This window comes from Mixophyes fleayi, chromosome 3 (genome assembly GCF_038048845.1).
Source record: "Mixophyes fleayi isolate aMixFle1 chromosome 3, aMixFle1.hap1, whole genome shotgun sequence".
Taxonomy (NCBI): domain Eukaryota; kingdom Metazoa; phylum Chordata; class Amphibia; order Anura; family Limnodynastidae; genus Mixophyes; species Mixophyes fleayi.
Genome location: NC_134404.1, coordinates 42227976 through 42242765, shown reverse-complemented (window position 1 = coordinate 42242765; position 14790 = coordinate 42227976).

Here is a 14790-nt window from a genome sequence, read left to right as displayed (position 1 = left end):
GAGCTTTCTTTTTAACACAATATCAATGGAAATACATGTTAAAAAATGTGGTTTTCACAAAGTTTGCTGCTTCAGTGTTCTTAGACTTTTTTTTTCCGGATGTTGCTATGGTATACTGAAATAAAATTACAAGCATAAATGTAATGTAATTGTCAATAAAAACCTTTGACACTTATGAAATGCTTGTAGTTTTACTTCAGTATACCATAGCAACATCTGACAAAAAGGTCTAAAAACACTGAAGCAGCAAACTTTGTGAAAACCAATACTGGTGTAATTCTCAAAACTTTTGACCATGACTGTAATGTTGTATCTCAAGACTAAGAAGTGATCTGCAAACCACTGATCTCACCAATGGGCTCCATCCCCCAAGTCCTGTGGCCTGGAACCCTGTTATTGGAGTATGGCAAGAAATCTTAGTTGGTAATAATTGTAAAAGAAGGTTCAAAGATTTTAGGTAATTTAAACTTTTATTTCACCTCTGTAAAGTATTCTCATGTGACTATCTGGGTCAGTATAATAAAACCACTGCAAGAACAATTCAGCTTTGTGTCCTTCAGAAACAGGGTTACCTCACTACAGCAGAAAACAATATCCTTCAATTCCAAATAATATTTCTTTATGTTGTTTTTGTGTTCCAAGATGTGAAGGGGTTGTATATTTTATTACACCCACTTCTCCCTAGATAGCGACTCTTCCCCATCCCTCCTAATTGGAGTTAGGATAGGTTCCATCACCTAATCCATTTCCTATAGATCACTGCTTCTATTTTGTGTTTACGGAAGGTTGGAAGGCTCAATATTGTAATCGTGAGAACTCCAGTAGCCATAACACAACAGCTAGCGAAGGAAGGTGTGTGAGTAGAAGCAAATATGATTGGACCTATTCAGGTAGCTGATGGGGGTCACTAGCAACATAAGGGGGTTGTCTATAATAACCTCTGAAACTTGACACATGACTTCTGCCTGAATATGTTGAAAACTGAGAAACATACCGTTGCTGCTATTTGACAGATAGGTGGTCCTGTATTAAAGAAAAAAAAGCAGCTGATGAAAATGACACAGAAGTGGGGCACAAATGTAACTAACTGTAAACTATTGAACGAATCATAACCACATTTTGCATGACAGACGCTAATTAGTTCTTATAACAAGATTTTCAAAAAATACCTGCTGTGCAAATGATCTAACTGCTGCCAAGGTCAGATTTCATGCTGTGACACCACTTACATCAACACAGTGAAGAAGCTGTAGAAACATATATTTTGTTTCTTTAGTTATGGATTTTTATCAACACTAATGATAACTAATGCTCATTAAGAGCAGGATGCATTTTAACGTATGTAGGAAAAGGCGCCTTTAAAAAAAATTGGATTTAACAGGAGGTGTAAGCTGAGAAATTACGTTTTTTTGTAGCCGTACCATTTGCACCAGCTACTGGGCAGGTGTAAGTGCCGACTGATAGTGATGACTGTCACGGTGTAGACTTTATATTAAAAGCTATATGTATGCATGCCACTAGATAGCAAAGAACTTGCATTTGCAAGGAAGATTGACTATATAAATATATATTTTTTTGCATACGTTCTGATGCTGTTCTGCCTCTTTATATACGGCAAGTACTGTTTAGGCAAAACGTACTTACACCCAGATTGAAATGACTACGCTCAAGTTCCGTGATCGTTCAGGTTGTGCCTGAAGATGATTCAGGCCCATACTCTCCAAGTTCTTCAGTGCCAGACTCTTGGCTAACATTGTGTTTGCCAACTGCACTGAATTGTGTGAATATTATACCGTGAAACTTGTTCAGTCAATTCCCATTTGATTACCATTCATTTCCAGTTATGCCATAATCATTTACTATTACTTATTAATAAGTGTGGCCCATTGGCTTTCCCCCATTCATATCTGTATATATCAATAGTGCTAGGAGAGTGAGGCAGGATTTTGTCTGGTCTGACCCCTGGTGGACAAAGTAACCATCAACAATTAGCTGTAAGCAGACAGAGAAGACTGGGGGCATGTTGTTGCATTATGAAGAATTGCAACAATGGCAGCAGTTCCACCACCAGTGAAAGTCAGTATAGGTATGTTAGTATCTCCAGCAGCTCTGATATGTGTTAGCAACAATTAACTTTACTCACCAATGACATTTGCATCTTCCTTCTCCATGTACTCTACCCTGGCTTTTCATAAGACAGTCCGTTGCACCCAGGGGCGGATTGGCCATAGACCTTACAGGGAAGTTTCCCGGTAGGCCGATGCCTAACGAGGCCACCTGGAGGCCACCTCAGATTTTCCCGGGGGGGCACGTTTAGATGCGGCGGGGGGAGGCACGTACAGGAAAGCAATCTAAAATATTGGTGTTCAGTGGGCAGCAACAGGCAGCCAATTGCTAGGCTCCCACGGTGCTGTTCGGCAGACAGGAAGTCTGACTTCACTTCCTGTCTACCTGATGTGAGAAGAGACGCTGCTCAGAGCAACTGAAGGTAAGTGAGGGGGGCTTAGTATAATATACTATTGGGGGGCTACCTATACTATACTAAGAGGAGGCTACCTATACTATACTATACTAAGGGGGGCTACCTATACTATACTATTGGGGGGCTACCTATACTATACTAAGGGGGGCTACCTATACTATACTATACTAAGGGGGGCTACCTATACTATACTATTGGGGGGCTACCTATACTATACTAAGAGGGGGGCTACCTATACTATACTAAGAGGAGGCTACCTATACTATACTATACTAAGGGGGGCTACCTATACTATACTATTGGGGGGCTACCTATACTATACTAAGGGGGGCTACCTATACTATACTATACTAAGGGGGGCTACCTATACTATACTAAGGGGGGCTACCTATACTATACTATTGGGGGGCTACCTATACTATACTAAGGGGGGCTACCTATACTATACTATACTATTGGGGGGCTACCTATACTATACTAAGAGGGGGCTGCCTATAGTATACTATACATTTGCCCTGCATGGCTTTAGAGATGACCCACTGTGTGTAAAGTCATCACATCTAGGTTTTCCTAAATGTTACTACAACCAAATTCCTGTAGTTCTAAATCCCGCCTACTTTTGTATTGGCCCCACCTATAGTTATTTTGGTCCCGCCGACATGAGGCCACTTCAATAATTTTTTCCAGGGCCACTTTAAGTTCCCAATCCGCCCCTGGTTGCACCTTACACCTTACGATCGCTGTTCTTGGACTTCAGGTCACACATATAAACCCCCGATTGCCTCCATAGACACTCTTGAGTCAGCCACCTGGCTTCAGCTCAGTCTCTCTCACTTCAGGCTTCTGTGGTTGAAGAGCGGACGGGTGTCCCTTCCCATGCAGGTTTAATAAAAGATAAAGCAGTGTGGCAGGGTGGAGTTCTGACACATTACTTGGTGGGGTTATGGCCTTTATAAAGCATGACAGTCCAGTCTGAGATTGGTCTACTGATAGGAAAGAGAGTTCCTGTCTTGAAACTCTGTGAAACCTCTGTCAGATCTAGTGCTGCTAACTAGGTCTGAGCTCTCAGACTCATCTTATCACCTAAGGGTTTGTTCTTCTTCAACAGAACAACTACAACTTAACAGAAAAAAAATTGCCTTTTGTGTGTTTACTTGAGTCATGAAAGCAGTTGTGTCGCACGAGCATCTGTAGAGCGTTCATTGCATAATTTGTCTGGGTGACACGCTCTTAGTGCATCTGTCTGACACCTTAGTGCATCACAGGGATGTAGCACTTTTCCTTTTTCACGAGGCATGGTTTCACAATATAATGTCAGTTTTGATCCCATCACATGCTATTACATTTCTGGGGTTCAAAATAGATACCCCTTCTTTTTCTCTACCAGTGGCTTTTCCGAAAGTGGCTAGAAGTACAGGAAGTTATACAGAGAGCCCTCCAAAGTAATAGGATTTCACTTTATTGTCTGGCAAGGGGGAAATGATTACCCTGTCCCCAGGTTTTATGCATGTGCCACTCCTATGTAGAGAATCCCAGTCTCCTAGGGTTCTTCATTCGTGCACACTAGGTTTGGGCAGACAATATTTGTTTGATATAATGGGTAAGACAGAAGCTGTTGTATAGGTGCAGTCTACCTTGGCCTCCTCCATGTCCTCTCTTAGACACCCGCTCCTTACAATAGATGTGTTTCTAATGGGTTGGGGGTGTTTTTATCAAGAAATACCTGTAAGAAGCATGTAGACAGCCGACGAATCGGCTCTACACATAAATCCGTTAGAGCTACCGGCAGTGAAATTGGCACTGCAGGCCTTAGCACCCAAGTTGGTTAAAAGAGTCCTCATTTATCTGTTCATGTACAACAAGGCAACGGGTTTGTACGCTAACAGGGTGGGAGATGTTTAATATCTATTTGGAATATCTCTATGGAGGGATCCATTGGAGCTCTAGGATTGGGCATTTCAGAAAAACAATTTCTAATTACATATTTACAGGGAGAATGTAACTAATTAGCAGATAAGTAGGCACAAAAAAAATATTGTTCAATAGATAGTGCATACTTTAATAGTTCAGACATGGGCCTTTTTGTGGAATCTTCCAATGCACAAACCCCCTTGCTTTGTCTCCAAAATATGGAGCATGTAAGATGGACACAATGTCCTTTTCATGGGCAGTTCTGGGGCATCCCTATACTTTTTCATAATCGCCCGGTTTTTGAAGGTCCTGCACAAGATCAGTACCTAACAGGTAACTCAAATAGGTTTTATATAACCAGTTCATCAGCCGGAGTTTGGCTTCCCATGATCAGTCAGTCGTGCAAGGGCCCCAAAATCTTCTGGGGTTCTTAAAGAACTGCTTGTCGGGCACTCTCTGTTAGTTAGAGACTCTGCCTCACTGCATGTGGAGGGCAATATTGCTGGCTTGCTAACACATTTAGCATTGGAATCACCCATAAAGACTTTAATTACCGCTGCTTTGAGGCTAGATATTTCACTATAATCAGAGAATCTGACCATTGACTATCTCAAATGAAGTGTGCTCGCATCTCGTTCACATTATGGACCTCTGGTTAATGGATAAAGATTACATACAAACATCCTCTTTCAATCAGCTCATCGTGGAATTTGATCTGATCCAAGATACTACTGAGCCTTGTCTGTGCGTGGTGTCTTGCTTGTCAGCCTGTCTTATATTTATAGCCCCTCTTTGGGGGAAAATTTCCCACACACTGACTTGTTGGAAGCTCTTCCGGCCTACAAGGTCCTCCAGTATTAGGTGTGGATTTTCTGAGGGAAGCTGGTACTGATGCTAACCGATTCAGGGGTCACTGACTACAACGCAAAGTTAATACTAAGGTGACGGCAAAGCACATACCTGTCTACAAGTAATTATGAATGTTGCTCACTGGTCCTCCGTTTGGACTTTTGTGATACCTTACTGGAGACCACCTGGTTTACAAAAGATCACGTTTCTCAGAACAACCACCAGGTATGTGGTAGTCTGGACATCAGTTGTTGCTAGGTGGCAACCTTCCTAAACAAAGAAATGCAAGTTTGCAGGAATCTATGACCTGCGAACTTGCTTTGTTCTAGGTAAATAGAACAGCTGCCCTTTCCTACCCTACACCTATTGCTGTGTCTGATATTCCTATGGAGAAATATCTGGCTAACACTATTATATGTGTGACAGGATAGACCACCTATGCCACCCTGTCTGTTGTTGCTGGGAATCGACTGGGCTTTCTTTGCCACTGTTCCCTTTCTTTATCCCAAATGCGCAATCTAAACACAGTAGGAGGGGCTTAAGCTGCTGCCACCACTGGACTCCTTAACGGCATCCAGAACCGCATTCCTTTTGGGTAGCTGTCGCTGCTAGTGTACCACCTCGCTGGTGCACCTGGGCTGGTACCCCTGACCTCTTCCTACAGATCAGGGGTGCTGTGGATGGATTCCCCCTGGCCTATCACACTGGCCAGAGCTGCTGGGTAGCGGGCAGAGTGGTGGTACTTTAAAGACTTCCTCAACAAATGCTTATTGCACCACACGATACAACAAAACCAGTACATCTGCAACTATATAAATAAGCACCCTGCGCTATTTTCTTTAAATAAATTTATACAATAAGTTATTTATAAGTGATCCAGACACAATAATATTTCTGCTATCTCATCTTGGCACAGAAAGGGACTAGAAGCAGTGGCGCACGCAGGGGGGGTTTCTGGGTCTCCAGAAACCCCCCCCCCCCTCCGCTAAAAAGTGCCCTACATGTCGGCACTGTACTATACAGCAGCCGCGGCGCTGTCTAAGAAGCGTCCGCGGCGGTGCTGTATTGTATACAGCACCGCCGCTGGTGCTTCTTTGACAGCGCCGCGGCTGCTGTATACTACAGTGCAGCTGAAACGAAGCTGCCGCGCATGCGCGGCAGGTCTCTAGGATTTTTTTTTTTCCCCGGGGGCGGAGGAAACCCCCCCTCACAAATCCTACGTGCGCCCCTGAGAAGAATCCTTAGAACAATGTGCCTATGGAGACAAAATTAAGCTCCATTTCATAGTGCAGCTTGAGCTGCTGGCAATGTGGCTCGTGGACATCATGCTGCACACTTTGCCGGCAATTACAGTAGGAATCTCCGCTCATTTTTCCTTGCACCTCTATGAGCTGAGATTCCAGCCAGAACATCGGGGAGAAGTATACTGCAGAGGTTCCAGAGACATCTCACACCAAATTGAATCTCCCCCCTAATGTTATATGTTTCAGAGAAATCTACTTCTTGCCTTTCACACTTCTGTTACTATTTGTATTTTTCAATTTGACAGTTGTGCCATTATGTTTCCTTTCTTCTTTATATGTTATATTACAGTAAACATCCTGCAGTGGTTTCACAACTCAGGCATTTGTGTTATTCCCTTCTCAAGGTAGGCTTCCGAAAAAATCTAACTGCAGGAGCCTGCACAAGCAGGCGATTGCGAGCTTGTATGTGATCATGAACAAGCATGTGATTGCAAGTACATACATGGGCTATTCTGTGTGCAGCAGGGAAGTGACAATTTGCTATCTAACCTACCAGCTATTGCTAAGTGGCAATTCTGTTTCCCTAGAACAAAGTAAGTTTGCAGGTCATAGATTCCTGCGCACTTGTATTTTTGCACCTGTTTGCTGTGTCCACCTTTCTTTTAAACTGTGATATCACCAGAAATCTGGGATCTGAATTTTATGGTAGCCACCAGAGAGCTGGTTTCTGCATTGTTTATCAGTGAACAGAATGTTCTTTATGCTGTAATTGGTCACCAGAATAAACTCTGAAGTGGATTCTTTTGGATGGGGTAGCATTATATTTGAGTTATCATTCTTTAAAATAAATGTTTCTCAACCATTTCTTTGGCGAGAAAAAACTATATCTACTTCAGACAAACCATACCCAACATTGAGTTGTAAGAAGTCCTCACAGTGTAAATATTATGAAGTTGTTATGACAACCAGTGCGGCATAAACTTATAGAACAGGCGACGAGGTCTTCACCTATAGCAGCCGCCTTTCCCGTAGAGACTGGTTGCGCTCACAGGTACTCAGATGCCCCCAGGTCTTAAACTCTAAGTAGTATAAATTTATACTCACAAGGCTGCTCACAGGTACACGGAACGGAGGCAGGCCAGCGAACTTGCAGACTGGACGGAGCACCAGAGGCGATGTCAGGTTCCAGCAAGGTCAGGATCACAGGAAAAGGTTCAGATCCAGGGACAAGCGATAGGTCAAGGTCACAGGCAAAGGTTCACAATCCAGGGACAGGCAAATAGGTCAAGGTCACAGGCAAAGGGTCAAGATCCAGGAACAGGCAATAGGTCATACACGGAAAATCCAATCAAAGGTACACAGCAGCAAGGTACAGGAGCAGGCTATGAACTGGGACACAGAACTATAACCGGCAGGGAGGCTAAGCTCTCCCTGCCTTATAAACAGGCACTGGCCAATGGGGGCAAAGAACTAATCAGCCCTAAGGGCTGTCATAATGAAATTCACATGAAGACTAGCGCGCACGCCCGGCTGCACCTAATGCCGGGATGCGGCGCTATCAACTGCAGCGTCCCGACTGTTGCCTAGGCAACAGCCGGGACAGGACCCGGAAGTGACGTCCCGGTCATCATAGCGCCGGCCGGGATGCATGTGAGTGAGTCGCGGCGGCTGGGCACCGCCGCGGCTCGTAACAGAAGTATGGACCATCCTATCAGCTTGACACATGTTAGATAGATCAGATACTGTATGTAGTAAAGGGATTAATATATAAGGAACATTAGGACAGAATAGCAAGAACAAAATTAGCAACGTTACTATTTAATCAAGACTTCATCCAATTTAGCGCCATACCCTACCCAGTCTTCTGAAAATCAGCGTATCAGAGGCAGCAGGTCACCAGCATGTACCCAGTCAACTGTAGGACTCAATCTAAAAATAAATAAGTCACTGGTTAATGCCTAGGACCAAAAAAAGGTGAACTGTTTAAACCACATAATTTTAGTTTCTTTTACATTTAGTTTCTGCGGGTTTGTAAAAGTGGAGATGTTGCCTATAGCAACCAATCAGATTAGAGGTGGAACTAGTGAGCTGTGGGCTCCGGTGCTGTGAGGCCGGGAGGAGGGAACCGGGGCCCCGTCCCTCTGCATCTGCAAGGCTCCATTATCTCCATGGGCCCTTGTACACGGCACCTGGTGCACCAATGGTAGCTCCGTCACTGAATCAGATTCTAGTTATCATTTATTTAGTACATTCTACAAAATGACAGCTAGAATCTGATTGGTTGCTATAGGCAACATCTCCACTTTTTCAAACCCGCAGTTTAGTAAATGTACCCCATAGACTTAAATGTCCAGTAAACAAAAAAAAATGCTTCATATTAACCCATCTTTAGCTAAGTTATGTTTTCCTTTTGGATATTTTTGAAGTACTGTTTTAACTTTTTAGTAGAGTTTTAAACCTATTAAGCCAGTGGCTATAAGCTCTCCAAAGTCATCGGCTAAACCTCTTTATACAGAACGGACGTAACAAAGATATTTGCAGGATTTAATGATATTTTACCAAGACACATCATCATCATCATCATCATCATCATCATTTATTTATATAGCATCACTTCTTCCGCAGCGCTGTACAGAGGATATATGTCATTCTCATCAGTCGCTTTTACACAGTAGCTTTGTGGGAGAATTAGTTTCTCTTCCTGGACAAGTAAATCACAATGCCCATCTCTTTTCTTACTGATGCAAATGTGATTAGTAGCCCCTAGGTGCTCAAGTCCAACTGTATCATCTCCAGGGGTTACATAGCGATGACATTACAGAGGCTCCACAGACGCATAAGACTTTTTTCTGTCAGTTGCTGATTCTCAGGTTTCAACTGTTTCTTCACTCGTTCTCAACCGTAATCACAGCACAGTGGCCTAGTGGTTAGCACTTCTGCCTCACAGCACTGGGGTCATGAGTTCAATTCCCGACCATGGCCTTATCTGTGTGGAGTTTGTATGTTCTCCCTGTGTTTGCGTGGGTTTCCTCCGGGTTCCCCGGTTTCCTCCCACACTCCAAAAACATACTGGTAGGTAAATTCGCTGCTATCAAATTGACCCTAGTCTCTCTCTCTCTCTGTATGTTAGGGAATTTAGACTGTAAGCTCCAATGGGGCAGGGACTGATGTGAATGAGTTCTCTGTACAGCGCTGCGGAATTAGTGGCGCTATATAAATAACTGATGATGATGATGATGATGATGAATCAAGGCACAAGCAATTACAGGCTCTCGGGTACCTCTCTAAGCGATCAGCCACTCTCTGATATTCGACTAACATACCGATCAGCTTAACAATGCTCTATGCTATAATCATCTCATGGTCAGTTCATGCTGTGGCTTCACACTCTGTACATTCTGTACATTCAGCGCATCACTACCGTTAGTACGGTAATTTTAATACAGATTTCTGCTTGCGGCTCAGGGAGCTGCGAGCAAAAATCTGCATTCAAATTGCTACACTAACGGTAATAGCGTGCATCAATTACCGTAGTATTGATAATGATGCGCACACCGCGTTGTTATTTAGAACAACGCAGGGAATTGAATCTCCCCCTTAAGCTTGATATTTGTAACTTGGAACTTTGCTTGGCTCAACTCTGCTCTTTTTTGCTAGATTACCTAAGTGGGGCAACCCGTGTTTGCAGGGCATACACACACTCTCCCACAGTAACCAGGTGCATTAGTTCACCTGTAACTAAATTCCGGAAAGCTCACCTACCTGCTCAGGAGTATCTCTCTTACATCTCTGTTTTTTACGCTCACAGGTATTCCCTCAGTTTAGTTTGGAACTGGCCTATCAAGGAGCGGAGTCTAACAGCTCCCTGGTCTTCTCCAAGGCCCGCCACAATGTGGCAGCTGCTGGGAGACTGCAGGTCGCGGCCCTTGGTTCGGCCCCTAGACGTGAGAGATAGATAGGAGAAGTGGCAACGGAGCAATATAACAAGCAGTACCTTACGAGATGCTGGAGTAGATCTGATACACAGTTCGGCAGATAATTCGGCAGCGAGATGATCCAAGGGGAATAGTCAGTAAACAGGCAGGTCCGGTACACAGTTCAGATGTCTGACCTTACACAAGGATAATAGTCAGTAGACAAGTCTGGTCTGGTACACAGAGAGTAATCAGCAGGCACACGAACTACAGAGACAAGCAGACTGCACAGGAGTCAGGCGGTAAGTAACCTGTTGCTCTGACACAGATTAGCGTCAGAGCGTTTCTTTTATACAGGAGGAGGAGGGATCATGTGACCGGAGCCCCGCCGGCCACCCGGAAGTGCCGAGCGGCCGACAGGACGGAAGACAGGAGCGAGGAGAAGGTAAGTTTTCTTACATGTTCCTCTCAACACTTTACTCACTCAATCATAGAACTAATAACGTCTCTGATAAACTCATGCCTTCATGGTGAGATATAAATCACTATTTAAAATAACATTTAGGGCTTGACATGCGTCTGTTCTATCTGTGTAGAATGTGCATTTCCATACTACACATGAGCACCAAATATGCATACGCATATGTCCGAAATGCAGATTTTGTCGCATCTTACACTTACCACTATGTACGACTTGTTTGGTGGAATAGGGGAGGGAAGATTGTATTTAATTAGATTTTATGTGGTAAATGCGTCTAGATACAATTCTCTGTTGTGTAGAGGACATTTTATTATATTACTATATTGTGTACAAATAGGATAAAGCAATGTGCATTTACTACTAATACTGCCAAGTTACATTGTTGCGCTTTCTCTACGGTATCGTAGTGTGTAAGTATAGACACTTGTTGCTCCTGGAGCTTATGCTTGCATTGTACCGCCGGAAGCATCACGAGATGCGTCTGACTGAACATATACATGTAAATGGGTTTGTCACGCTTGTGTCTTTTCCTACTTATGTTCTGGGCTCAAATGCATCCAACATTACATGATCAACTTAAGTTTCAGTCGGTTTCCAATTTAATGAACTGTCTATATTGGAGAAACCATTGTGACAGACACCTGATAAACTAAGAGAAATTGGGTAGCAAATTTGTGCAGATAGATTTCACTGCATAACAGTCCGATCACAGATCTACAAAGTTGTTGCGTCGCGCGTTTGGTAAGTTTCGCCATTCCACACTGTTCCCCATTTTGCAAAACTTGTAGTCTATAAATAGGTGATGGTGCCAATTAATTCTGTTCTATGGTCTAGCTGGGAGTAGGTGCAGGCTGGGCTGGGTCAAGGCTTTGGGAGGCCTGGGACACTAAAAACAGGGGGCTCATTGATCTTAAATTAAGGGCATAGTGTCATCGTTCATAAAAGAGAAAGAGGAAAACTGTGTTATTCTTATCCTCATATCCCTCTCTCTTTACCCTCTCCAGGTCTCTCATTGCTTCCTTCTAAGCTCTCATTGCAGCACCCCTATGCTTCTCATTGCAGCCCTCTCCCTATAGTTCTCTTCACAGCCCCCTCCCTATAGTTCTCTACACAGCCCCCTCCCTATAGTTCTCTTCACAGCCCCCTCCCTATAGTTCTCTATACAGCCCCCTCCCTATAGTTCTCTATACAGCCCTCTCCCTATAGTTCTCTATATAGCCCCCTCCCTATAGTTCTCTATACAGCACCCTCCCTATAGTTCTCTTCACAGTCCCCTCCCTATAGTTCTCTATACAGCACCCTCTCTATAGTTCTCATTACAGCCCCCTCCCTATAGTTCTCTTCACAGCCCCCTCCCTATAGTTCTCTTCACAGCCCCCTCCCTATAGTTCTCTATACAGCACCCTTCCTATAGTTCTCTTCACAGACCCCCTGTAGTTCTCTATACAGCCCCCTCCCTATACTTCTTTTCATAGCCCCCCTATAGTTCTCTATACAGCACCCTCTCTATAGTTCTCATCACAGCCCCCTCCCTATAGTTCTCTGTACAGCACCCTCCCTATAGTTCTCTTCACAACCCCCTCCCTATAGATTTCTATACAGTCCCCTCCCTATAGTTCTCTTCACAGCCCCCCCTGTAGATATTTATACAGCCCTCTCCCTATAGTTCTCTATACAGCACCCTCTCTATAGTTATTTTCACATCCCCCTATAGTTCTCTATACAGCCCCCCTATAGTTCTCTATACAGCACCCTCCCTATAGTTTTCTTCACAGCCCCCTCCCTATAGTTCTTTATGCAGCCCCCTCTCTATAGTTCTTTTTACAGCCCCCTCCCTATAGATTTCTATACAGCCATCTCCCTATAGTTCTCTTCACGACCCCCTCTCTGTAGTTCTCATTACTGCCCCCTCTCTATAGTTATTTATACAGCTTCCCCCCTATAGTTCTCATTACAGTTCCTCTCTATAGTTCTCATTACAGTCCCCTCCCCCAAATAACAATGGCGTTAAAGAAGTGGGCTCGGGAGACGTGCCACCTATGCTACCCCTCCCCGTAATCCATTTCTTGGTGTAGCGATCTCGGAGCAAAACACCTGAAGCCAAATTCCACCTGAGCAACAATATTCTGCAGAAAAGCTCTAGAAATGTTGCTGCTTGTCACGAGTAAGTCCTGTTATCGGAAATTGTCCCATACAGAATGGTGCAGTCTGGGGAAGAATCCAAGTTGAGAAGTGACTTTTTTGATTCTTAACTTGTCAGCATCTGGTCCCACTGCTAGGGCACCCCGTCTGAATGTTGTCATTCTATGACTAATCACATGCTATACTAAGTGGCACAATGCATTCTATTCATTTAGGGATTTTACATGACATTAATTATAATTACACTGAACATTAAAGACAGACTTGACTTTTATAAGGGATTTTCTGGCTGAGTAGATTAGCATTAGCTCTCCCACTGATTGGATATACTGTACCAGCATTCCACAAGTACAGCATTTACGCAAGTAAAAAGTTACCAATTTAGCTGTAAACATAGTTGCTGTAGAATAATTTATTATTTGGTGTAATGTATATATATTTTCCTTTGTAGGATAAAAATAAATATATTTCCTTACAGTAATATGATTGTGATAACAGCTCATATACAGTAATCTCCTTAATGATGGTTTTCCTTTCTGATTGATTGATATAGAAATTCACCTATGTTCCATGGGGTAGATATACAAACCTTCTGAAAAGTAAGATTAAAGGTGTTTTGCAACCAATTAGATTCTCGCTATCATTTATCTAGTACATTTTAAAAAATGACAACTAGAATCTGTTTGGTTGCTGTGGGCAACACCTCCACATTTCCGTTCTTTTTAACGTTTGACAAATGTACCTTCATGTGTACATGTCTACATGACACTTGCACACCTGGGGGTAACTATGAAGCGTTGATTTTTTTCGGAGATTTAAAATCGCCACAAATCATGAAAAGTTACCGGTGATTTGAAGTGCAAAATCGCCATATGTATTAACTACCGATTTTGACTTTCCAAAATCCAATCTCTGTCGATTTCAAAACACCTATTTCTCCCATGTTATCGTCAAGCTCTCTGGACATTAAACACAAACTTGCCCGAGTTTCAACAGAAACTGAAACTAGCCAGAGATTGAACAGAAATACGGTCAATGTTAATATACCAGGAGTCACAATGGATGTTTCAATAAACCATCTTTTTTGTTGTAGAGGGGCAAAAATACTACAAGTGTCAGCATGCACATGAGCACTTTTGGGGCTAGATTTACTAAACTGCGGGTTTGAAAAAGTGGAGATTCTAGCTGCCATTTATTTAGTGCATTCTACAAAATGATAGCTAGAATCTGATTGGTTGCTATAGGCAACAGGCAATCCCGCAGTTTAGTAAATATACCCCTTAGTGTCACAAGTCTGTACTTTAAATGGTGACCCCCATCTGGAAATATAAAGTGTTGCTATATCATAAAAATATACTGGTGATGAAATAGTAAGCCACTGTAATACAAAAAAACACTTACATTTAATCTGGTTTGGAAGTATTCTGGGTGTGTAACCTCCCCCACAGTGATATCTGAGCCATTGGTCCAAGTGGAAATTTAGAAGTGGTGGTATGAAAAATGTAAGGGGAATATAAGTGAATAGAATGTGATAGTTTAACAATAAAGGCAGTAGGAGAAGTGGCTGTATGACATACCACCATGTACCAGCCTACTTCCAACACTGGAGCCAATGCTGTTTAACATATTTTACTAAATGCTTTTACTACTACTTTTTTATTACAGTACATAAATAAAAACAGTTAAAGCAGCGAGGAACACAGAACATTCACAAACAAAGCATATTCTACACATAAACCTCATTGAGGTTCAAAGTCATAGACCAAA